At 38.2% G+C, this 16,120-nt stretch overlaps 1 protein-coding gene across 1 annotated transcript in view; it reads right to left on the reverse strand.

The window, feature by feature from the left end:
- The window catches only part of LOC124146060 (neuropeptide F receptor-like), a 38,278-nt gene extending 22,756 nt beyond the window's left edge, over positions 1-15,522 (reverse strand). Inside the window, exon 1 of the mRNA XM_048393399.1 lies at positions 15,157-15,522. The gene's annotated coding sequence lies outside the window, so the exon portion shown is untranslated. The remainder of the gene's footprint in view (positions 1-15,156) is intronic.
- Positions 15,523-16,120: the final 598 nt, after the last annotated feature.

A 16,120-nucleotide genomic window follows, 5' to 3' on the forward strand; every position in this document is an offset into this window, starting at 1 on the left:
ATCTTCCAGGAGATTATTGCTGATACGAGACCCGAGAAGCACGGAGAATAAAATTTGAGACATGAATTTATGTTCATATCTTTCATATGATAATTTTTTTCAGTTCGATATGAGTAGGTATTATATCTGATATCTGGTGCTGCAAGTATATCCATTTGCTACTCTCGATAATTAAGTAATAAAGTACATGTTTGACGAACCTGATGAATGTGAAAACATTCAGCTTGCTGAATGAGTCAGTTTCATTGACAACTAACGCATAAATTCTGAAATCAGTCGATACACTGTGGACACATTGCAGCCAGACATATTGATAGACATTAAACTTATCCATCTCAGTCAACACTGTCCATAAATTGTGACTGCTATTTTTAAGTGGTTCAGACCTGTGGCAAAACACTTGATTGTAACAACCCATGTAACGTTAGCCGATGTCACGGCCTCTAAATTACATGGCGTTTTCGCACTTCCTTACTCACGGCTCTTTTTAGGAAGCACGTTTTTTTCATGAAATTTGTGATTGGCGGTCGCTACCGGTAGAATAAGACATGATGACCGTTTTCGCGTATACCTGCTATCATCAATGATTTTCAGTGATCCATCCATATATTTTTCATCACTATTTTGCCTTTTACGGTAGAAGTAGTAGTAGTCGTACTCGTAGAGGTGGTATTAGTAGTAGTTGTAGAAGTTGTTGTCTCTCAGAAGCAATCACGTGCACGTATAGCATACTGGATTTCTGCTGGATGTAATCTATGGATAACTCTGACCCCACAAGGAAACATGATATAGCATGACAATAAATAACATGGTTTTCTGATATTTAAAAAAAAGTCCCAATATAGTTTATCATAGAGAGCGTTTGCTCGTCTCGCCCAAAAGTAATGTTTGAACCCGTCAAGAGTGTAATGTGTGCAGCTTAATTGCGATGTTCAACAACTGTTAACAGTCTCATTGGCTCACCACATTTCATGTTCACCAAGACATAAGACGGTTCATGGTCATGATGCCTCTCCGACAATGGTGGGTATGAGGTATCAGTATTTCATCGTCTCGAACATATTTTATGTCAACTATTTTACCTATTGCGTACCTCTTCATAATGTCTCTCTGTCTGGCGTCAGACACGGCTAAGTTGTGGTGTGGTCAGTGCAGTGAATTACCGTCCTGGACGAACTCTCCATAATTATTTTATGTTTCTGTAAATGGAATATTTGCGGTATCCCAATTGCGTGCACACGTCTTATCCAGCCCAGACACTTATTTTGTGTGTTTATTAATCACCAGCTAGGATGAGGTGTGCGTGAACGTTAGTATCAAATGTCTGTGACAAACCTTTACACCATTTCTAAAGAGTAGAATAAGTTTGAAAGTATATTGAGTTTGTGCACGAGTAACTCAGATATCCCTTGAGCAGCTGACGTTCTACCAATGGTACAAGATGACAAAGCGTTACAGCTTTACAGTTCGCTATGTTGAATGACCTTTACGTAAGCGAGTGAGGGAATGTAGTTTGATGCTGTATCAGCATATTTGCATACACTATTTGTTTTTCAGGCCATACTTATAATGGGCTATGCAAAAAACTCTTGGTCTCGTTTCAAAGGACAGTCCAGCGTTATGCGGTGACCTTGCACTTATGTTTTTATTGTTATATACGTAAATGTTACCTGCAGATTGGATGACCATGATAATTATCATGTTTCATTTATAACTCAGTTGGTAACAGATATTTCTTTGGAAGCTGCTGCTCTGTTAATGTATTAAAAGAACACATGGTACCAACGAGACAAGTGTCTCTTCTTGTACACTTTCTTTGCCTACCTTTAGGAGAGGCTTGGTGCAAATGTTCAAAGCATGACATTGGTGACGTGGCCATTGGAAACCAATCGGGAAAACTCATAGTGTCTTTCCTAATCGAATATACAGCTTAGAGGCTACTTTATCATCTAATCCCTCTTTTCTATGTCTTAATTGCACCACACGTGTGTGACAGATAGTTCCTCACAGGAGCATCGGCATGGACAGAGCAATCTGTCGACTTGTGGCCGAACAATATAGCCTTCTCTGAGGAGAGGGTTAAAGGATTACATAGCCAGCCTAACCTAATTTACGGGAGATCAGTGCAAAAGATTTCACCTTCCTGAACTTACAGCTTGTGAAAGAATTATTAATGCGCCACAGTCGTCGTGGGACGAATGTCAATGATGAATTTACAGATGGTCACAGGAAGTCACTTATCACCTTTTAACGTCCCTATTTAGTTACACGTCAATACGCAAAAAACACATTTAGCCACACTGAAGTCCACATAGGCCATGTTTACAAGGTTACATTTACGCCTATGAAATTTTAAGACATTCACAATGGCATGCCCATAGTGAATGACTTATCAGTTATCATGCCATGATTAACAATATTGGAATACATACACTATATTCGTCGTTTGAAGGAACCCATGAATAACAAAGCAAACTAGAGGATAAGTTCAAGGCTTTAAATTGGCCTGGAGATGAGACCCTGAGCTGTTCGCATTGTGCCATTGATTTTAGACTTGTCTAGTCAAGCTGTAGAAGCCATGTGATATCAATGTGGAACGTGATAATCCTGTTGTTGACATGATGGCCGAGGAGTCTCATGTGCCCCAACACACTGTGTATGTTTGCAAGAGAAGGACCCATGGGTCTAAAGTATGAATTGAAGATTATATACTGAACCACAAAAGAAACGTCACCATGGATAGATATATGAGAAACCTTATTTGTCCAAATACTGTAAACCTACTTTGAGACATATTAAAAAGATGAAACTTGGCAAAACTGATCATCAAGGTTGAAATTAACGTGTCAAATGTTCTTAAAGTGAAACGCAACACTAGTCTCTGAGAAAATGGCATCACAAGTCAGTATCTCGTGTGTCCGCCATGTTCATTGATGACTGTCGTGCAACGTCGTTACATGGAATCGATGAGGCAGTTGATGAATGCCATAGGCACTTGAGCCCACACTCTGCGGAAAGCCTGACGCAGTTCAGCTGCAGGTGTCGGCCTTGGTCGGACGTCATTCAGCCGTCTTTGAATCTCGTCCCACAATTACTCAATGGGATTTAAATCGGGACTGAGGGTAGGCCACTGCATGATTCTGATGCCACTCTGCTGGAGGAAGTCTCCTCTTGCTCTCGCAGTGTGGGCACGGACGTTATCATACTGAAACTCGTGGTTGCGGCGACGTGTCAAATGAGGTATGGCGTGTGGTCTCAAGACTTGATCAATGTACAGAGCTCCTGTGACACCATTGCCTCTCCCTGGACCGATGTTCTGGAAGACCACAGGACCGACCCTCTGTGCAAGACCAATTCCACCCCACACCATGATGCTCAGACCACCCCACGAGTCTCTCACAACACAGGCATCCGAATAATGTTCCCCACGGCGTCGTCAGACTCTCTCTCTGCCATCTGCAGTTGAGATACAGTAACGGCTCTCGTCTGAGAAGAGGACTCTTCTCCACTGCTGGTGGCGCAAATGCTGGTGCTGAGTTGCCCACTTAAGACGGTCCCGGCGATGACGTGGTGTCTGAATGGGTCCTCGGTGTCTGCTTTGCTGTATTGTCATCAAATTTCATTTTTCCGGACAAGGTAATGTTAAATTTTAGAAACTTTGACAAACAATACCCAAATATTTAAATGACAACTTTTCATGCTATGTTACTTTGGGTGACGTTTCTGTTGCGGTTCAGAATATTATTTCTACTTTTTCATATTCATGAATATCATCCAAATTGGCCACGACCTGCCTCACTTTAGCTTTATGACAACAATAAGATGACACAACTCACAAACACAACGTATACAGGTAGGTTACTTACAAATAGTCGTTTGTCTCTACTGTATATAATTTAAAAAGTATAACATGTCATGCACCTAACAGAAAAGTATTCATAACGCAAAGTGTACATTACGAAATCAGTGAATGTAATAAATCATTTGGCTCTTTATGACTACACTGTACGAATACATCTTACTGTACAAATGCATCATACTGTACGAATACATGATACTGTACGAATGTAATCAATCCTTTCCATTAATCGAGACCGTAATTCTGACACTGTATGTTAAATCAAAATTAATTTTCTCATATTGTATTCACTACAGTACGTTGACTTGTGACGACTTTCATGACATTAGTACACTGTATGCAAAGGGAGCAATTACAAAAGAAAACAAGTTTAATTCACCAACTTTAATCAACGGCTACACTGACCTTCTTATTGGAATCAATGGTAAAACAACAAAAACATTAAGCTTTCGGCTAATATTGCAATCAGGAATTCAATTTATAATTGAACTCTCTCGACAGCTATAAAAACACTCTCTGATACAACGTTGGTTGTACCTTCGGGCGAGCATGATGTTAACAAAAATCTTGTATGACCTCTATGTGATCTCATGTGAATGAAATCCCAATCTATCTGCCCTCTTGTCGCTGACTATCTTCTATTGCCATTCTGTCATTACCAGCTTGTTACAGTTATTGACTTCCTACGATCTCAGCGTAGTTGAACTGTAATTTTGAAAGTGTGTGTGTAGTGTAGGCTGCCGATCGAGCGGCATCAAGGTTACTCTTTTCTGCTAGTGCAAGTTTCTTGGGTCAATACCAATGCTCTGTCGTTGTCTGTCTTACTGAAGTGTGGTAATAGGTCATGTTAGAACGGAAAGGTTAACTATTGCGCTAGGGATTGTACAGCCAAGGAGACGCTTTGCAGCATTTCTTCCCGTTCAGCTACGGTATGTTGAATGTGAATACATTATGTACTGGTCAGCAATTCATATGGCAGGTGGCTATGGATAGCTTACTTGTATCCTCTCAAGCCAAATAATGTGAACTTTTACATTGTAGCAGTGTGCATATATCTATTGTAACATGTAACATTGTTGTGGAGTGTTGACAATGTCAAAATAAAAAAACCAAACAATAATAATAATATTAATAGCCACAAATACTTTTACAGTAACCTTAATTTCGTATTCATTTGGTGTTGCTGATTGGACGAAGCAAGAAATTTAGGGTATTGACACCCTAAAGAACATGTCAGACCATAGATCCCACTACTCTTGGTCCTCTCTCAACCGCTGGAATTTACCATTAATGGTGGGAGGTTTGAGGCTCTTCATGATACAATTGTATTGTGCACTTTTGCACAGATTTATTTGTCTGATGATCCTCTTGTTAAGCATGTCACGACTCATTATAAAAACAAGGCATTCCACAGTTTTCGTAAACGAGCCAATGATGTGGGATACAATACAAACGTAAATGTTGATTTTGTTGATGATTCTGTACGGCTGGACGGTACAGAAATGAGTGTCAACCAAGCGAAGTTCCACATCAAATCGACCGACACTCAAGGAGAGACCATTTGAACGACCCCTGCATCGAGTTAATGTACTGTGTGTTGAGAAGATCAGCAACCCTGCACGGTCCTTCACGTGGAAGAAGTCGGCTAGCATGAAAAGTGAAACGGAAGACCTTCTGTGTGCTGCTCGGGACACTTACCACTCGAAACCGTCAGTGTATGATATTGAATCAAATTGTAAATATGAAATGTAGATTATGCAACGAACTTATAATAAGTATACTGCCCACACATTGTCAGTAAATTCCCAGCTTTGGCACAAACACAGTATCGTAAGCGACATGATTGCGTGGCTCGATCCTTTTATTACCGCCAGCGATACACTTGTGGTTTTGACACAGAGTTCCATCCATAGAACGACCTAGAATACGTAGAGGGCGTCATGGAAAATGATCAATATATATATTTGATAAATCCAATGAAAGCATTCAAATAATTGAATGTTTTTCCCTTTTGAAACTAATGTGATTCACATTCTCCATAAAGTTCTCAGTTGATTCAACTTGACAGAGCTTCCTGGAAGAAATCGCATTCGCTGTCTAGGCTGCGTGTAGAGGGGAGGGGACAAGAGCCTTGAGCTGATGATGAGACAAACCAGCCTGACTGTACCGCCAGGATCGCCCAAACCCTCTTCACTGCATTTATTTATTTTAATCTCTATCATCATCATCATCATCATCATCATAATCATAATAACCATAATAATAATAATTCCTGAAACCAACCATACCCTTCAGTTGTCTGACGAATTCTCGTAAAGTGTATTACCCAATCATACGATGCCACGTCTTGCCATTTCTAATAATGTCGATATTATGTCAGTTTGTAATACATATTTGTCAAAATATCTTTTTTGACTTCTTTGCTGGTGATCTACAATTTTATACTCGTACTCGAGAGTTTCATTAAAATTGCAAACGTGTTAGGTTCGCATCGCCTCGGCGTTCCACTCACATCAAGCAGAAACCCTGTGACATAAACCAAACGCACTAATTCTTACCCATTTAGTCACTATTAGAAATTAAAGAAAACGTTTATAACGAACACGCTTATAACGAAATGACGGGTATATCAAAATGTGTTTTTATCCTATCCATTTGCTGTATATATGCTTATAACGAACTACATGTACGGTTATAACGAACTAAAGTTAGTGGTTCCTTTGAATTCGTTACGACCGTAGTTCACTGTTATTGTATTTGTTGTTTGTGCACAATTATCATAAATGTATGTTGTTTTGTGTAATAATACCTCACAAACAGAACCACCCACGCCACTGGTGTGATTGTCACAAGGAGCGTCACTTCTACCAGCGAAAGGAACAACAGATGCCCCTCACTCACGGTTGAATTTCAATCGTAATTTAAGGCTAGGTCATCGTGTACCTGTAAAATCAATTTCCCATCGGTTAGATTGCTCTCCGTTAGACGGTTTTCTCTCGATGTTGGTTCCAACTTAACAGAGGATTTGCTTTAGGCAAAATACGTAATGTTCATGTATGTGATGAAATTGAGTAAACGGCCCTGGTGAAAGAGTAGTTTCAGAGAATATGGCGGAGGTGTGGGTTGTGTGTGCATTTGCTAGTCTGTCTGTCTGTCTGTCTGTGTGTGTTGGAGGGGGCGTTAGGTTTCGTTGTGGTTGGTCGGAATCGTGGCCAGATAGTTCCTATGAATATGGAAAGGGTTTTGTCGCTTTTATTTAGTAAAGTCAAATATCTACACATGTTCAGCATTTCTGTCGATTAAAGCTTCATCAACAAAGTGCGATAGGCAATGCCAAACTTGATAGTAGCTGCTGCTACCTCCAGAGCAGGTCATTCTTACCCTTTTCACCTGGTGTCACCATTGATCTGTAATTCCGTCATAGCAATTTTACCACTGCTTTGTCCAGTGAAACCTGTGGAATCTTTTTCACCAGCTCATGGAGACGTTTTGATTTTTTAAAATTTATGATCAGATAGCACAAAATGATGTGCTCTTTCTTATTACTATCCTTTTGGGATTGACAACACTTTTGCATATGTCAATAACAGAAGCTGACGCTGACCAATGCTACTTGACGCCGCTTGTAGTGGAAGGGCATAAATAATGCATGAAACAGTAACAATACTATTCCATTTACTTAGTTCCAGAAAGCATTATCTTGTACCATATGGATAAGCCTATTCTACAATACCACAACCATTAGCGATAGAAGCAGATGAGTGATTCGGGTAAAGGCATTTACTTAATGGGGGATTTAGAATATCGACTGGACAGTCTGTCGGTGGAATAATGCCAAATGATTAGACCTTATCGAAAGGCCACTACTGGAAGCTGTCATTGCAGGTCAACACCTTGACAAGAATTATCTGTTTGTTGTTTTTAGCGCAGATGACATCGATGACATCGATAGCAGATCGAAACTGATCGTGCGTTTGGCCAGAGGGGAATAACCTTTCAATTTATACACAGAGAGCGGGATATTGCAACAATACATACAGTAATTACTATGAACATGTTATTGTAGGTCTACCAGTTAACAACGCACAATTTTAAGATGTGCTTTATTCGTCAATATTTACTAAATTCTTAACAAATTCATCTTCACTTTCATTTGAACGTTGATATGTCGATAACGGTCTCAATAATTAGTCTATGCCTAACCAATTAGGAAGGCAGATGATGGCCAATATAACGGTGATGACATGTGACCTTTAAACAAATCACAAAACCCGTTCTATATCGCTGTGAACGGAAAATCTATTGAGTTTAAGCGCAGATACGTTTGTCTGTATGTGTTTTTGTCGGAATGATATGAAGAATCTAGCCGTAATCTACCAACCTGTACATAATACCTTACTATGACTGAGATGTTTACGTGTATCAATTACATATTGTTGTGGTGTCACTGTTAATCATAAAGTCGATACCAATGATGCAATACTGTATATTTCTTTACTCGTATCGTGTACAAATTGACGACTGATACATGGTAAACGCGACAAAACATTTCAATGTTCATAAAACATCTCTATGAATAACTATCAAACAGTGATTATATCAAGCGGTTAGCCAATTGAAAAAAGGATAGCGTATCTGAAACATCGCTGGCACCATCACAAACACATGCAAAGGCAAGTCATCGAGAAAAACACGGGAACATATGTTTGGTACAGATCAAAATGGGGAATTGCATCGGACTCCACATGTCTACCACAAACCCTTGAATGTTGTAAGCCTTATGAAACTACTTTGTAACAAGAGTTTTAAGACATTCTCCCACATGTTCATAGAAAAAACCCTTTAATAACTAAGATCTCAACTACACCAACGCACACATAGAATCTTTTTCAAGTGAAGTTATTTGTCTGTTATTTTCATTCAGATGTCTTCATTTATATTACGAGTGTTGACAATTTTTGTAATGGCTTGATGTGCTGATTAAATAAGATTTTGATATTCGAATAATAAATCGGTTTCAATTAGGTCAAAATCAAATGACATCACCAAAGTATCTGGATAGGAAGAATTATTTTGGAATTTTCAAATATTATCGGCTCGATGGTGGAAATTTCCATGAACCTATACCGTGAACTTGATGTGTAGCTTCAAAACACTTGATTTGTTTATTACTGTATTTTAACATTTACGTATCCACGGATATCAATTTCAGTAATTTGAAATGTCTTTAATTATAATCAGTTCTATTTTCAGTCGTATGAGGCGCCTCAATTCACGATGTTTCGTCCCGATACGGCATAATTTGTTTCAAGGTTTTCCAGTATCATGCCCGTGGGTTTCATCGTGGGAAAAAAAACGTCAAAAACCTACATCACTTCGGACTTCTATCAAGCTGACACGCCGTGATACAACTGAAATACTGTTAAAACCAAATCACTCACTCACTGTTATCCATTCAAGCAGCACATGTTACATTTCCCATTCAAAAAAATAAATTGTTTTCGAAGAAGACCTATTGACTTTTACATTCGGCGCTATATGACTGAGACAACATGAACTTTGAATTCACTCACTTACTTACGGACACCAAGTAACTAAACCTGTATTCATTTTCCTTTACCAAATCTAAAATAATTGTAAATCCACTGATTGCACTTAATCTGCCGTGTGACTCCAGCGGCAATTGAGAGCATGGACAGCATACCAATCACTTCACCCTATCACTGTTATAATTGGATGGAGTGATCTTCATGAAAACGCTCATAGAACATGACATGTTTGACAGTTTGTACCAACTGCACCCACGGCCTTTATTCCGAATTCCTGACACGAGCTCTCCTTCCAAAGTATATTTCTGTATAATTGTCGTTCAAGTCAGAGCGGAATGAAGTATTACTTGACTCTGGATTGAGTAGATTTCGAATTCCACACCAAAGTGGGGTCTGAACAACCACATGACACGTCCCTTGTGTTGTCGCGAGAGGATGACCAAAGGGCCATAAGACTGACCCGACGTCAGTCACCTACACAGGTCAACCTTAACCGGTCAGGACATTAGGGTCTTGGGAACCACATAGGTTGTAAATAGGCTGTCCACCTTGATTGAAGGAGAAACCAGTGGTGACGTACTTTCGGTTACGAGAATGGTCAACAGCGTGACAGGGAGAATGAAACCGCTGTCTCATGGTAAAACGATTCCAATCAGTATGCATTAAATGTTGTAGTCAGTGCTTGAGTGACACATCATATTGCTAAGTGCCAACTTACAACATGTGAAGGAAGTAGGAGCAATTAACAAATCTGCAAGAAACATCTATCTGACTTTTCTTGGCCGAATCATCTAAATTTGAGTTTGAATTAAGTTCGGAGGAATCAAATAGTTGTATAGTTATAACGCACTTAGTTAATAGAAATATTAGTACTTGTAGGAAGACATAACCCTATTACATTAACATGATACATATTTCAACATAATCCCCTTCCACATTGGTACACATTTGTCAATGATGTTGAGAGGAGGGGGGATTTTGTTCCAGTTCCGTAGAAGTCCTTCTCTCGGCTGTCAAAAAGTTCTTAACAGCTGCTATGGCGTCATCGTTCGAGTCGAGATGGGTTCCGGCTGGAGCTTTCATCACGTGTGGGAACAAATAGAAGTCCTACTGAGAAAAGAGGGGTGCTTAAGGAGTTCAAAGCCACAGTCGTTGATTTTAGCTGATATGTTCACTGGCGCATTGGCCTGATGACAGACAACACCTTTTCTCCGCTTCTCACGTCTCTTCGTCTAATTTCACATCTTAATGTCCTCAAACACACAGTACAGTAATCTTCGTTTATTGTCTTGCGTTTAGGAATATAGTTCAGAATGACACCCTCGCCGTATCAGAAGACGGAGGCCATAACCTTTCCAGCTAATGAGACAGTATTTGTCTTGTGACGGTGATGTCAAATGCAAAGGATGAAAGTGATACTAGGTTTTTATCCATAATCAGAAATCGTTGCAAGAACCTTTCTTTGGGGTTCAATCAGAGCTAGACTTTTACGTGACACGTTTGGTGCGTGTGTGATAAGGTGTCGGAGGCTTTGGAATTCAAAGAGCTGATACTTTGGTCATTGCTACAGTTTATGAGATATGGAATATATTCTCTCTTGAGATTCAGTCATTCGTGGATTCTCTTGGTCAATTCTGGTGTTGCTGATGTGACAGGCTTTCTAGGTCAGGGGGCCGTCTTCAAGGCTCTCCCTGCCATTCTTATTCCCTGCTGTCCATCTCTCTACCAAGCCATAGGAAAGGACATTCTTCCCCCTTCCCCTTCAAGGGTTTTTGGTGTGATGCCGTGTTTCTGCAAGAACATGGCCACTGCACGTTCCTTAAGTTTGTCCATTTTCCGAAGGTCATAGACCCATGCCTATTTTCTGACTTATCGTAGCGAAACAATTTTCTCAAATGACTTAAGCTTTTATCCATATACTTCTACGACATCATGTACTTTTTACAACAAAAGATTTCATTTTTACTCAATTACTTCCGTGTGAGGCTCAGAACATAACAGTAAACCCTCGCATATATGAATACTCCCGTAGTTTAACGAATTACATTTGTATCACATCCGCCTTTTTTGTACCCCAACAGCATCAGTTCAATTTATCACACAATAGAGTCTAGGCAGACTCAAAGTCTTACTGTTTCAATCCCCTCTAAATATTACTGCACTAAATTAGCAATCTATCCGTCTTGCGATCAACTACAACGTCTACTGATTCAACAAATGGGATTACGGAGAAGAATTGTTCCCACTGACCTCAAGGAGGGGCCACGGTGGGCATGTGATGGTCATCGTGGCTGTTCAACGTGGATAGAAAGTGATAAGCACGGATGGCAAATATCACTTGTGACATGAATTTCCTTACAATTTCCTTTCTAAATTTCCTTACACTATTTATTGCTGGTTTGCAAACCATTATAACACGCTGAAATATTAGGTGTCCATAATATAGCTTCTTTCCCAGAACCCAATGTCACCGATTACTGCACAGATTGCCAAACACACTATTGCTCCAATTCTATCAGTATCTAAATACATCTGTGCGCTGGGAAAATCTTCCCTTTCGAAAGAAATGTACTTTAATGGAGTGGGTGAAACGCTGTGGATAGTTTCTCATTTCGGTATGACCGAAATGTGACAACGGCAGGGGCTCTTGTAAATGGTACGGCAGTTGTTATCCTGTAGATTACAAAATTATCAAACTTGATGCAGCTAGAAATGCAGGACGATATTTTTATTTTCCTTTAAATGATCCTCCACATATTCTTTATGAATAGTTTTTCATTTACTCATGACCGATATATGACAACTACATTGAAAATACGTTTTTTATCATGTATAATGCGTCGTTTCCAGACCTCCTCCCAGACTAAATATTGCCGTCAGCGCAGGTTTCCTTACTTGGGCTATTTCGTCGGCTCTGGAATCGCCATCGTTGCATATGTCGTGATCTGACCCTCCGTGTCTGGAGTTGTTGAGGCCCAGGGGAAGTGATCTCATTTCATACACACTGTCAGCACATACATCCACTTACCATCACAGAAATGTATTTATTACAAGTAAGCTCTAGGTTTGCATTTTTTTTTAGGCAGAATTACCTTCGAAAATGCATTTGTTATGTGTCTGACTCGCATTTATCTGGACCAAAAACACATTATTTGTGAGAACATCCAGCATGCATGATACTGCAACTACATCCTTCCCCTCGAACGCTTCTTTAAACAGTTTTTTTATGTGTCACGTCTTGGCAGTTTCCTGATTAACATCCGGGTACCGACGGTTAAGGTGTCTTATCTCATGTAAGCATTAGAGATGTTGGTTACATGGAAACAATACATATTTTAGTTTACTAATTACAGGTATATAATGATAAAACATAACGTCAAATATTATCTTCTTTTAAATAATAAGCATATGCTTGTTAAAGGACACAGAACAGAACATAATAAGTATTCTTCAGTTGTTCAGAAACCCTTCGGCTGTACAAGTTATCGAAACATGTCCGTGTAGTCTAGACTGGAACCCTTTCAGTATGATATACAGTAAACCCTTCGGTTGTTTGATTTCTTTTGTATGATTTAAAGAAACCGTTCTGTTGTTTAATTTACAAAACAAGCTACAGAAACTAATCCACTGCATCATTATCAGAAACATGTTACAGAAACCCTTCGGTTGTTAAATTCACAGCAACATATTTCAGGAATCCTTCCGTGGGTTCATTGATAGAAACATGTTACAGAAACGTTTAAGTTGTATGATTTACAGAAACATGTATACAGAAACGTTTATTATGTTGTATGATTTACAGAAACATGTATACAGAAACGTTTAATATGTTGTATGATTTACAGAAACGTGTTTCAGAAACGTTTATGTTGTATGATTTACAGAAACATGTATACAGAAACGTATAATATGTTGTATGATTTACAGGAACGTGTTTCAGAAACGTTTATGTTGTATGATTTACAGAAACATGTCTACAGAAACGTATAATATGTTGTATGATTTACAGAAACATGTTACAGAAACGTTTATGTTGTATGATTTACAGGAACATGTATACAGAAACGTATAATATGTTGTATGATTTACAGGAACGTGTTTCAGAAACGTTTATGTTGTATGATTTACAGAAACATGTATACAGAGACGTATAATATGTTGTATGATTTACAGAAACATGTATACAGAAACGTTTATTATGTTGTATGATTTACAGAAACATGTATACAGAAACGTATAATATGTTGTATGATTTACAGAAACATGTTACATAAACGTTTATTATGTTGTATGATTTACAGAAACATGTATACAGAAACGTATGATATGTTGTATGATTAACAGAAACATGTATACAGAAACGTTTATTATGTTGTATGATTTACAGAAACATGTATACAGAAACGTATAATATGTTGTATGATTTACAGGAACGTGTTTCAGAAACGTTTATGTTGTATGATTTACAGAAACATGTCTACAGAAACGTATAATATGTTGTATGATTTACAGAAACGTGTTTCAGAAACGTTTATGTTGTATGATTTACAGAAACATGTATACAGAAACGTATAATATGTTGTATGATTTACAGAAACGTGTGACAGAAACGTTTATGTTGTTTGATTTACAGAAACATGTTACAGAAACGTTTAATAGGTTGTATGATTTACAGAAACATGTATACAGAAACGTTTAATATGTTGTATGATTTACAGAAACGTGTTTCAGAAACGTTTATGTTGTATGATTTACAGAAACATGTATACAGAAACGTTTAATATGTTGTATGATTTACAGAAACGTGTGACAGAAACGTTTATGTTGTATGATTTACAGAAACATGTATACAGAAACGTATAATATGTTGTATGATTTACAGAAACGTGTTTCAGAAACGTTTATGTTGTATGATTTACAGAAACGTGTGACAGAAACGTTTATGTTGTTTGATTTACAGAAACATATTACAGAAACGTTTAATATGTTGTATGATTTACAGAAACATGTATACAGAAACGTTTCATATGTTGTATGATTTACAGAAACGTGTGACAGAAACGTTTGTGTTGTATGATTTACAGAAACATGTTTACAGAAACGTTTATGTTGTATGATTTACAGAAACATGTTACAGAAACATGTATACAGAAACGTTTAAGATGTTGTATGATTTACAGAAACGTCTCACAGAAAGGTTTAATATGTTGTTTGATTTACAGAAACGTCTTACAGAAAGGTTTAATATGTTGTATGATTTACAGAAACATGTATACAGAAACATTTTATATGTTGTATGATTTACAGAAACGTGTTACAGAAACTCTTCGGGCGTCCTGAATGACTGGTGCCGACGTTTCGCGAATTTGATAGTGATTAACAAACACATGTCTATGTATAATCGGAATCGTATTATGGAATCTGTTTTAGCAGCTATTTTACACTTAACAAGAAACCTTTGAAACAACCTTTGTTAATATACACCCTGTAACGCAGATCAGACCCGTTGTATCAAACTGTATTCTATAAAGAAATATAGATGACATAAACGATCGGAGTATTCTTATTTCATTCCGAAATATAAACATGTTACATGTAATCAGAAAATGCAACACATTACTCACTGGTTGGCATATGTAAACAATTCCTTTTTCTTTCAAAATATCGTTGTTAAAGATAAAATAAATAAAATCTTTCTAAGGATTTTCGGACAGCCTTAACAAAGCGGAAGCAGTACTTCAAACCTACCTGATAAAGCCACCGTTGTAAGATTTACGTCTGATAAGAACGTGTCAGGCGGAATTCCGGCGTCAAATGGAATTCGGACGAAGCTGGGGAATTTGTGACATAAACCCACAGTAATTGGTTACTATGGAGACGAATAGCTGTCACCAGAACGTGGGATCCATGGCATTTTCATTACAGATGTGTTAAGATGTACTCGCCGGGAGAATTCGACGGGCTCTCTGTCGCAGAGAATGCCAATGTGCTCAGGAAGTGGGCACTGGCGATGAAGCTCATATAAGCTCAAAGGAGAGCACCTTCGCTTATATGGAGACAGACGACCACGTGACCTTTCTACCAACTTGAAGTGCCATGAAAACATGAAGGACATATGATGCTGTTGCAGTAGTGACACCGCTTGACAAGGCTGCTTTCTCGAGGACTCATTCAGGCGTATAAAAAGAGTATCCATTACAGATTTCCTTTCAGATTATCAGAATGTTTTGACGGCTTGGCATTAAAAGGATCTTTTTACATCTGTTGAAAGTAAATAGCTTGGTATTAATTTCTCGAGCAGTGTTCAGTATCCTCATTTATCGGCATCAGGAATCGATATCTACAACACTTGTTGGGTCGGATAACACGGATAACACAGACTTTACACTCAGATTGCTTGCAGTTAAGTATGTGTTTTCATTATTACGTTTTCTATTTTTCATTTGCTTCACGAAACTTAGGTTATCTAAAAATTATACAATACTTAATCATCCACATATTATAGACGTATCTTGTTTTAATATGATTGTAGTTATCTCTTCTAAAAGGTAATTGTAATACATAAAACAATCCGCGAAATATTATACATTATGATGATCCTCTAGATAATTGGAAATGAGTAAGGCTTTCAGAAAAATGTCAACGGTTTTCCGGTCAGTATCTTGTTGTTTTTTCAAATACTATTGTTAAAATATCAGTTTTTTATTTAGAT

Source organism: Haliotis rufescens, unplaced genomic scaffold (genome assembly GCF_023055435.1).
Source record: "Haliotis rufescens isolate VD_foot unplaced genomic scaffold, xgHalRufe1.0.p SCAF_12, whole genome shotgun sequence".
Lineage (NCBI taxonomy): Eukaryota > Metazoa > Mollusca > Gastropoda > Lepetellida > Haliotidae > Haliotis > Haliotis rufescens.